The 10,985-nt window shown below is 49.1% G+C and overlaps 1 protein-coding gene across 4 annotated transcripts in view; it reads right to left on the bottom strand.

Annotated features, from left to right (window-relative positions):
- The window catches only part of TMEM74B (transmembrane protein 74B), a 20,953-nt gene extending 10,220 nt beyond the window's left edge, over positions 1–10,733 (bottom strand). For 2 of the 4 annotated variants that reach the window (XM_034407848.3, XM_034407846.3), the window contains exon 1: positions 2,242–2,608. The gene's annotated coding sequence lies outside the window, so the exon portion shown is untranslated. Of the gene's footprint in view, positions 1–2,214; positions 2,609–10,548 lie in introns of those variants that run through there. The other 2 variants (XM_034407855.3, XM_034407847.3) reach the window with 2 other exon arrangements.
- Positions 10,734–10,985: the final 252 nt, after the last annotated feature.

The following is a 10,985-nucleotide window of genomic DNA, read 5'->3' as shown; positions in this document are numbered from 1 at the left end:
CCGCCCTGAGCCTTCGGAGAGGGGCGGCATACAAATTGAATTAATAAATAATAAATTAATAATAAAAACTCACAATGAGTACAAAGCAGAGAAGCAAAAACAGGATGAAGGAAACGGAGGTCTTTAAAAGGTGAGACAAACGTCCCACAAACGTCAGCCAAAAGGCTGATGCTTACAGGCACCTCCTCGGCTATAAAAATTACAACTCCCAAAAAGACGTCCTCAAGAACAACATCCTGCTTGAGTGCATTGCGGTGTGCGTGTGTACAAAAATAGATAAGGCCTGCGTTCACATTACAAGCTTCACCTGGCTCTGTTTTTGTGCAACAGAAGCAGAACCATACAGAATAAGGAATAGAGAATTGGTGGTGCTTCTGGTTTTTCATACATCATACCCCTTACCAACAACCTGGGTTTGCCCAGAATATTCCCCTTGGTTACTGAATCATCCCATCTCCTTCCTTCTACACCAAATACCAAATTCTGAATTTCAAAGCATCCAAACTGGCTTAGTGATAAAACAGTTGAGAGAAGTGCTAATTAAGACTGGGAAGGTAGTTTTTAAAGGTTTAAGGGCTCTGGTGAAGCATAGTCTGTGAATGTGGTCAGGGCCATAGGGAAAGCCACTTAAATTTATTTTATTTTAATTTAATTTATTTATTTATTTATTTCTATCTATCCCATCTTTTATTATTTTTACAAATAACTCAAGGTGGTCAAAATATCCAACACTCCTTCCTCCTCCTATTTTCCCCACAATAACAATCCTGTGAGGTGGGTTGGTTAAGAGAGAAGAACTGGTCCAAAGGCACCCAGTTGGTTTTCATGCCTAAGGCAGGACTAGAACTCACTCTCTCCTGGTCATTGACCCAAAGTCACCTAGCCAGCTTTCATGCCTAAGGCAGGACTAGAACTCACTCTCTCCTGGTCATTGACCCAAAGTCACCTAGCCGGCTTTCATGCCTAAGGCAAGACTAGAACTCCCAGTCTCCTGGTGATTGGCCCAAAGTCACCCAGCTGGCTTTCATGCTTAAGGCAAGACTAGAACTCACAGTCTCCTGGTGATTGGCCCAATGTCACCCAGTGGGCTTTTATGCCTAAGGTGGAACTAGAACTCCCAGTCTTCTGGTGTTTGGGCCAAAGTCACCTAGCTGGCTTTCATGCCTAAAACAGAACTAGAACTCCCAGTCTCCTGGTGATTGGCCCAATGTCACCCAGTGGGCTTTTATGCCTAAAGTGGAACTAGAGCTCACCGTCTCCTGGTCATTGACCCAAAGTCACCTAGCCGGCTTTCATGCCTAAGGCAGGACTAGAACTCCCAGTCTCCTGGTGATTGTCCTCCACTTTCTAGACTGGTGCCTTAACCACTAGTCCAAACTGGTTCTAAATACTTAGGGGGAGTTTGAAATCCCGATTAAATCTGCCATCAAGATCTCTCCATGGTTTGCCGGAATCATATATGAATCAACTAAACTAAGATTAGGCACCAATCCCATAAGAAGGAGCCTGATAAACTCCTGGCTTTGGTTTGGACCGGACCAGGCTTAAATTGGTTGGCTAAACCATCAAAAACGACTAAACACCGTTCTCCCTTACTAAGCCTAGTAAATGTGAATCCAGCTCTTCCGGGCTGGCGCGAGTTTGGGGCTGAGAACTGCCCTGCCTTCTTTGGACTTGCTCGTCCCCCTTTCTCAAACCCCCCAACCCCACCCCCACCCCCCAGCCAATCCACCCGTTCTTTCCTCCCAATCTTAAACTCTGCAGCCAGCCCAGCCCGGCTCGCCTCCGGCAAGCCACGATCGCTGCCTCGGTTCCCTCGGGGCAGGGAAGGAACAGCCCTGAGTCGCAGCAGCCCTGGAGGTGCGACCCGAAGGGAAACCTTTGCAACGACCCGTTTTCCCGAGGGTGGGTAGGCGAGAAGGAAGGGGGGGGGATCTTCCCCAGCAGCCGAAAGCGATGCCGCCGGTTCCCCTTCTCCGCAGTGGAGCCGTTCCGCTACTCCTGGTGTATCCCTTCCCCCGCCCCTCCCCGCTCACCTAGCCCCGCCAGAAGGACGGCGCCGGCTGGGAACGATGGGGAAGGTAGTCCCACCCTCTGCAGAATTCCAGCCCGGCCTGTCTTCCCCAACTCAACCGATCGCCTCTCCACAGCGTGTCCTCCATCCCAGGCACGGGCGGGTCCCTCGCTTTCTCCACCCTCCCGGCTCCGTCCTACCTGTCCTTGCCCGGCCCACCTGCCCACCTGCCTCGGAGCGCATGCTGCTTGGCCGGGCTTCTCCAGCGGGGTCTCCTTCTCCCGGCCGGGGCTGGTGTGAGCGAGCGACCATGGAGGCGGAGAGGGCTGGGGGTCCGAGGCCGAGCCGGGCAGCGGGAGACGGGCTGGGTGCTTCAGGGAGGAGGCTGGAAGGTGGGGTGGGGGGCGAGAGGCAGGGCTCACCGCAGTCCCCGTCCCCCTCCCACGGCGGCGTCCCCCCCGGCGGCGGCTGGCGGCAGTGCTGGTCTCGCAAGGCGTGGCTGCGGTCGCTGTCCGTTCAGCACCACGGCGCTTTTCCCCCTCCACCTGTCCGTCCTTCCTTCCTTCCTTCCTTCCTTCCTTCCTTCCTTCCTTCCTTCCTTCCTTCCTTCCTTCCTTCCTTCCTTCCTTCCTCCCGTTGCAGCGGCTTCTGCTCTCTGCCTCTCTCCCGGAGGGATTTCTGCCTGTTTTCTCTCTCTCACACCCCTCCCACCCACCCAATCGTGTCCCCCCCCACCCCTTCCCCCGTTCTCCTTCGCAATAGCGATCCCGGTCCTGCGTCAGGACCGCCGGAAAAAACGAGAGAGAGAGAGAGAGAGAGGAGAGAAAGAGAGAGAGGAGAGAGAGAGAGAGGAGAGAGAGAGAGAAGAGAGAAAGAGAGAGAGAGGAGAGAGAGAGGAGAGAGAGAGGGAGGGAGGGGGCGAGAGAGAGAGAGAGAGAGGGAGGGAGAGAGAGAGAGAGGAGAGAGAGAGGAGAGAGAGAGAGAGGAGAGAGGAAAGAGAAAGGAGAGAGAGAGAGGAGAGAGAGAGGGAGGGAGGGGGCGAGAGAGAGAGAGAGGGAGGGAGAGAGAGAGAGAGAGAGGAGAGAGAGAAGAGAGAGAGAGAAAAGAGAGAGAGAGAGGAGAGAGAAAGGAGAGAGAGAGAGGAGAGAGAGAGGGAGGGAGGGAGGGAGAGAGAGAGAGAGAGAGAGCGCCTATGAGAAGAACAGCCTTGGCACCTGCTGCTCAGACAGACAGCTGCGTTTTCTCTTTCTCCCCCACCCAACCCCCCCCCTCGCGTGCCCCCAGGGACCTCTTCTTGGCAGGGAAGGGAGGGGGAGTTGCCTGTTGCGGGCGACGTGTGGCCAGCCTTCCGGGATCAGGGAAAGAGGGAGGGAGGGAGGGAGGGAGGGGGCACCCCCTTACCTCCACCGGGGTGAGGGTTGCCGCAGGCGAAGGCAGACCCCCTCCGCTTCTCTCACCCCCCAACCTTCCCCTCTCTTCCCCTCTCTCCAAACCGAGCAGAAGGAAGATATGGAAAGCGAACCCCCCCCCCAATACAACACACACTCACATCAGCTAACGTCTTGGCTCGACGCCAGCCCGTTAACGAGAAGGCAGGGAATTCTCCCGGAGTGGTCCTTTCCCGTAATAACCCGAGGCGGATAAGAGGGTGTGGGGAGGGGGGGGGAGGGTGATGTTATCGAGTGTGACAATTGTCGGGTTTCTTTTAGAGGGCTCGGGAGGGGGGGGAAAGGGGGGGACAGACGGCGTGATGGCCGCTACAGCCGGTTCAGGCTGCAATCTCTCTTCCGTGGTGTCAACAGCAGACAAGCTTTAGTTAACCGTACAAAAAAATGTTAACAAACCAACGGACTAGCTAGGAAATGGAAGAGGTTCTCCGTCTTGTGTGAACAATTTGTTCATCGGTCTGTGGTTTGTTACATTGGGGTGTTGCGTTCACATAAGACACAAGAGCCTACTTGTTTGTTCGTTGGGTTGTCATCTTCTAATTTTACATGTTTATTTTTTATTTTTTATTGAGATCTTTATTTACGTTAGGAGTAAGTCAAAGCCGCGAAGATACTTCATATTCCCTCCATCACTGCTTCTTTTCCCCATAACAATGACCCTGGGGGGATGGGTGGGGCCAGTGTTTCTGGAGGGACTTCAACTCCCAGAATTCCCCAGCCGGTATTGTCAAGGTTGCACAGACCGAGTTGGGTTGGGGGAAAAAAAGGACTGGCTCAAAGTTATCCAGCCCACTTTTGTGCCTAAGGCGGGACTAGAATTCACCGTCTCCTGGTGATTGGCCCAAAGTCACCCAGCCCATTTTTGTGCCTAAGGCGGGACTAGAACTCACTGTCTCCTGGTGATTGGCCCAAAGGTCACCCAGCTGACTTTCATGCCAGGCAGGACTAGAATTCACCGTCTCCTGGTGTTTGGCCCATAGGTCACCCAGCCCACTTTTGTGCCTAAGGCGGGACTACAACTCACTGTCTCCTGGTGATTGGCCCAAAGTCACCCAGCCCACTTTTGTGCCTAAGGCGGGACTAGAATCACTGTCTCCTGGTGATTGGCCCAAAGTCACCCAGCTGACTTTCATGCCAGGCAGGACTAGAATTCACCGTCTCCTGGTGTTTGGCCCATAGGTCACCCAGCCCACTTTTGTGCCTAAGGAGGGACTAGAATTCACCGTCTCCTGGTGATTGGCCCATAGGTCACCCAGCCCATTTTTGTGCCTAAGGCGGGACTAGAACTCACTGTCTCCTGGTGATTGGCCCAAAGGCCACCCAGCTGACTTTCATGCCAGGCAGGACTAGAATTCACCGTCTCCTGGTATTTGGCCCATAGGTCACCCAGCCCACTTTTGTGCCTAAGGAGGAACTAGAACTCACTGTCTCCTGGTGATTGGCCCAAAGTCATCCAGCCCACTTTTGTGCGTAAGGCGGGACTAGAACTCACTGTCGCGTGGTGATTGGCCCAAAGTCATCCAGCCCACTTTTGTGCGTAAGGCGGGACTAGAACTCACTATCTCCTGGTGTTTGGCCCAAAGTCACCCAGCTGTCTTAGTTATGCCACCTTGGCAGGATAAATTAATCTACAAGTAATGTAAATAAATAAGAAATAAAACAAAATTAGTAGGCAAAGAGATGTTAGCTATGATGGAGACACCTCACCAGTTCCACTGTCCCACTGTCCATACGTCTGCTGCCCTAACCATGTATGAAAGGTTCTTGGAAGCTTAAAAAGTGATGAGGTCTCCTTTACTTTGGAGGGCAGCAAGGAGAAAATTCCACAGCACGGGAGCCACAGCAGAAAAGCCCCCCCCCCCACACACACACACCACTCCACCCCGTGCATACGTGGCAGAGACTCGAAGACCAGCTGGCCGGCAGGAGGTACACGAGCACATGCGGCGGAGCTGAACTGGGGTGATGGCTCGTGCGCCCACAGAGAGGGCGCTGCTTGCCACCTCTGGCATGTGTGCCATAGGTTCTCTGTCTGCAGTAGCCTGCAGTACTGCATTTTAATCATTGCACCACTGTGGCTCTTGAATTTTTTTAATGATTCTAAGCCCCTCCCCAGAATTACCCTGGGGTTAAAGTGGGCGGCCAATAAATTTTATAAATAAATAAATGAAGAATGGCTGCAGGATTTGGGTTTGGCTAGTCTAGAGAAAAGAAGAATTAGGGGTGACATGACAGCAGTATTCCAGTATTTGAGGGGCTGCCCCAAAGAAGGAGAGGGTCAGTCTATTCTCCAAAGCACCAGAAGGCAGGACAAGAAGCAACGGAGGGAAAGTAATCAGGGAGAGAAGCAATCTGGAAATAAGGAGAAATTTCCCGACAGTGAGAACAATTAACTAGTGGAACAACTTGCCACCAGAAGTTGTGAATGCGCCAACACTGGAAGTTTTTAAGAAGATGTTGGATAATCATTTGCCTGAAGTGGTGTAAGGTTTCCTACCTAAGCAGGAGGTTGGACTAGAAGACCTCCAAGGTCCCTTCCAACTCTGTTATTCTATTCTATTCTATTCTATTCTATTCTATTCTATTCTATTCTATTCTATTCTATCCTATTCTATTCTATTCTATTCTATTCCATTCCATTCCATTCTATTCTATTCTAATTTCTTATTCTATTCTATTATTTCTTATTCTATTCTATTCTATTCCCTATTCCCTATTCTCTTCTTCTGTTCTAGTTCTAATTCTATTCTATTCTATTCTATTCTATTCTATTCTATTCTATTCTATTCTATTCCATTCTATTCCATTCCATTCCATTCCATTCCACATAAATGAAATACTGACTAAACAACTGCAGTGATTCAGTTACACAACTGTGGCAAGAAAGGTCATAAAATAGGGTAAAATTCACTTAACAATTGTCTTGCTTTGCAATTTATTATTCAGATTTATTATTATTCAAATTTCTATACCGCCCTTCTCCTTTCGGACTCAGGGCGGTGAACAGCCAAAATAAAAACATCTATACATAACATTACAGTTAAAAATAGAGTTAAAACAATTTATAAATTTGGCCCGTAATTTAAAACTTGTCAATTTAAAATCAATATCAAAATTTTAAAACTAACCCTAAAATCAAGACAGACCAGCTAACGGACCGGCAATGGAGGATTACTTGTACCCAGCTGATCTCTTAGCTGCAAACCAGGAAAAGTGGGGATGCAGGGAATGCTGCGGGCCCCATCCCCGAGGGAGATACATCTGGTGGGACCCAGAAGAAGGAAGGGCCTTCTCCGTGGTGGCTCCCTCTCTCTGGAACATCATCCCCCCAGAGATTAGAACCATCCCCACTCCTTAACTCCTCCGGAAGGCACTGAAGATCTGGTTCTGCCAGCAGGCCTGGGGAACCCCGAGCGGGATGGAGCCCATTCAATGGCTCGTGTGATCGGCTGTCACCGGGGCAGGGGCAGGGGAGGTGGGGGGCTTATTTTGTTATATTGCACTATATTAATTTGTTTGATTCTCTCTTTTTTTAGTTTTTATTGTCTTAAATGTGATTTTTATGTTCTGTAAGCAGCCTTGAGTTTCCATGGGCAAATAGGCAGCAAGATAGATAGATAGATAGATAGATAGATAGATAGATAGATAGATAGATAGATAGATAGATAGATAGATAGATAGATAGATAGATAGATAGATAGATAGATAGATACATAGATGATAGATAAGTAAGTAAGTAAACAAATAAATTAAGTGAATGAATGAAATGAATGAATAAATAAGTAAGTAACTAAGTAAGTAAGTAAATAAGTAAATAAATACATAAGTAAATAAGTAAGTAAGTAAGTAAGTAAGTAATAAATTAAATGAATGAATGGAATGAATGGATGGATAAATAAATAAATAAATAAAGAGCCTTGGTGGCGCAGCAGACTAAAGTGCTGTTAACTAGCACCAGCTGCCTGCAATTACTGCAAGTTCGAATCTCACCAGGCTCAAGGTTGACTCAGCTTTCCATCCTTTCGAGGTAGGTAAAATGAGGACCCGAATTGCGGGGGCAATAAGATGACTTTGTATAAAATAGAACACCGCTCAGGGGGGCCCAAAAAGTCCTACTAAGGAGGTATATACAAAAGTATGAAGGCTATTGCTTAACGCATTGTAAGATGCCCTGAGTCTCCGGAGAAGGGCGGCATATAAATTGAACTAATAAATAAATAATAATAAATTAATAACACCCCTCCTCCTCAGAGAGAATGCATGAAACACCAAGACCTGTTAGGAGCTCTCCGTGGTCCTGAAAGCTCTTTGCATTGGGAAACCCCCCCCCCCCAATCCTTTTTCAACTCCACTCTGTCTGGTTTGACATGTGATGTGGGATACAAACATTAGAGTCCAATTCCTCCAGGCTTGTAGCCAAGACCGGAAAGCTATAGCATAGCTTGACAGCTAAAATATAATTGTAATTACAGCCATTATTGTGAGAGCAACCAGCCAGTCTCTAGCTTTCAGTATTTCCGAGGGGAAAAGAGTTTTTGCAAAACCTTCCTCAATGAATCGGAGACACAGACAGAGACGAGATTGAGAATGGCCACTCCCTAGAATCTCCTAGGCATAACTTTAGTCTGGCAGGATTCTGTCTACCTACAGGAACTGTGGAATACCTGGTCCTCTTTGAGCTTGGTGGTTTGCTTGCAGACATTTCATGACCCAGCTAGGGAGCATCATCAGTTCCAGAAGGGTGTGGTATTTGTGGAGAGGAGGAGGAGGAGGAGGAGGAAGAGGAGGAGGAGGAGGAGAATGACGACTGTGGGGTCCTTGGTGCTCTCTGAGCTTGGTAGTTTGCTTGTAGACATTTCATGACATTTCATTTCAAGAGCCTTGGTGGCGCAGCAGACTAAAGTGCTGTTAAATAGCACCAGCTGCCTGCAATTACTGCAAGTTCAAATCTCACCAGGCTCAAGGTTGATTCAGCCTTCCATCCTTTCGAGGGAGGTAAAATGAGGACCCGGATTGTGGGGGCAATATTTATTTATTTATTTATTTATTTATTTATTTATTTATTTATTTATTTATTTATTTATTTGTTTGTTTGTTTGTTTATTTATTTATTTATTTATTTATTTATTTATTTATTTATTTATTTATTTATTTTTATATGCCGCCCTTCTCCGGAGACTCAGGGCGGCTTACAATGCGCTAAGCAATAGCCTTCATCCTTTTGTATATTTTATACAAAGTCAGCTTATTGTCCCCACAAACCGGGTCCTCATTTTACCTACCTTAGAAAGGATGGAAGGCTGAGTCGACCTTGAGCCTTGAGCCTGGTGAGAATTGAACTCGCAGTAATTGCAGGCAGCTGGATGTTAAATGCTGCCTTAGTAGGAGGCATTAGCCTCCTACGCCACTCAGGCTCCTGAGTGACTTTGTATAAAAAAGAACACCGCTTTGGGGGGGGAGGTCAAAAGCCCTACTAAGCAGGTATATACAAAAAGGATGAAGGCTATTGCTTAATGCATTGTAAGCCGCCCTGAGTCTCCGGAGAAGGGCGGCATATAAATCGAACCAATAAATAAATAAATAAATAACCCAGCTAGGGAACATCATTAGTGCTCCTGACTCTGCCTAGATGATTTGAGCAATTAAAGAACTGAAGTATAGGTGAATCGTTTCAAGAATCTCTGTCGTCCGTGGGCTAGACCCAACGCCATCCTTCCCAACTGTGTCCCTTGGGGGATGAAAGCAGCTGAGGTCTATAGGACTTCTCTTTCTGAGTCGAGGCTTCCTGTCTATCGATCCCCTTTGAGTGTTTGTATCTTGTGTTAGACACAAGACAGGCCAGATGGAGAATTTTGATGGGTTATCCACTCGCCCTCCCACCTACCTGAGCTGACAATGGTAATCCGAATAAAAGGGTTGGAAGGGACCTTGGAGGTCTTCTAGTCCAACCCCCTGCCCATTTTCCTGGTTGGAATTGGGGTATACCTAGTTTAAGGAAAAGAAGGACTAGGGGTGATGTGATAGCAATATTCCAGTATTTGAGGGGCTGCCCCAAAGAAGAGGGAGTCAAGCTATTCCCCAAAGCACTTGAAAGCAGGACAAGAAAGAACGGATGGAAACTCATCAAGGAGAGAAGCAACCTGGAATGAAGGAGAAACTTCCTAACAGTGAGGACAATTAACCAGTGGAACAGCTTGCCACCAGAAGTTGTGGGTGCTCCATCACTGGAGGTTTTTAAGAAGAGATTGGACAGCCACTTGTCTGAAATGGTATAGGATCTCCTGCTTGAACAGAGGGATGGACTAGAAGACCTCCAAGATCCCTTCCAATTCTTGTTATTCTGTTTTTCCGCTGCCTTTCCCAGGCAAGGAAGGAGCAGATACACCTTAACCCAACTCAACGCAAAGACCCCGCCTTTTGTAGAGCGGGCTTAAGATGCTGAGGACCGAGAGAAGGGGAGAAAAAGAGCCACCCACCTCTATCCTCCCACCCAGCCTGGCACAGAGGCAGCATCGAATGCCCAGTGGCTTGCCATCTGCTGCCTCTACACGCTGTCGGAGGAGATGGTTGCGTAGCTGCTCGCAAAGGCTTCGGATCACCAACAGCAGGAGAGGGAGGAGGAGGAGGAGGAGGAGGAGGAGGAGGAGGGAGCTGTGGTGGAAGAGAGGTGCCAGCTGGCACATTCCCAAGGCCTACCTGACGCTCGCACTGCTGGAAAGGAGGGGGGGATGCTCCCCCGGGGCGGCACGCAGCTGGCGGGCGAGCCAGAGCCGCAGATCGAAAGTGCGCTGGCGTGGCTGAGGAGCGAGCTGGTAGGTCCGTCCTTCTCTTCCTTTCACCCAGGGTCTTCCCAGGTGGCCAACATATGGTACACATAGACGGGGAGGGGGGGTGACCCCCTTGTCCTTCCCACCTAGCAGGGCCGCTGCCCCCCCCCCCCGGTGCCCCTGAGCAACAGGCAGGCCTGGGCAGAGGCAGCTGTTCAACAGGTGGCAGGATGGGAAATACGGTACCTCACCTGGGGAAGGTCCGGCCATCCCCAGCGCTTCCAAGCTTGCAGGGGGCTCAAGAAGGGGCCTTTCTCACCTTCAGGGGACGAATCCATCTCCCTTCTTTCTCCAGCCTCCCTTTGTTGCTCTTGGCAACAGCCGTTTTCTCTCTAAAGGATGGATCCCTTTGCTAGCATTGCAATGAAGGGTTGAAGGGATCATAAGGATCGACCTTCCTTCCTCCGTCCATCCCTCTCTTCTTTTTCTTCCTTCCTCCCTCCCTTCTTCCTCTTCTTCTCTCCTGTCTTCCTTTTTCTTTCTTTTCTTTCTTCTTTCTTTCACTCCCTCCCACCTTCCTTCCTACCATACTTACCTAACGTACCTACCTTCCTTCCTCCCTTCTTTTCCTTCCTTCCTTCCCTGTCCCCTTCTTCTTCTCTCCTGCCTTCCTGCCTCCCTTTCTTTCTTTCCTTCCTTCTTTCCTTCACTCCCTCCCACCTTCCTTCCTTCCTTCCTACTATACTTACCTAACGT

This window comes from Pantherophis guttatus, chromosome 3, assembly GCF_059756535.1.
Source record: "Pantherophis guttatus breed Tessera chromosome 3, ASM5975653v1, whole genome shotgun sequence".
Classification (NCBI taxonomy): domain Eukaryota; kingdom Metazoa; phylum Chordata; class Lepidosauria; order Squamata; family Colubridae; genus Pantherophis; species Pantherophis guttatus.
Note: the sequence above shows the minus strand (reverse complement) of the source record. Positions and strands in the feature narration are given on the sequence as shown.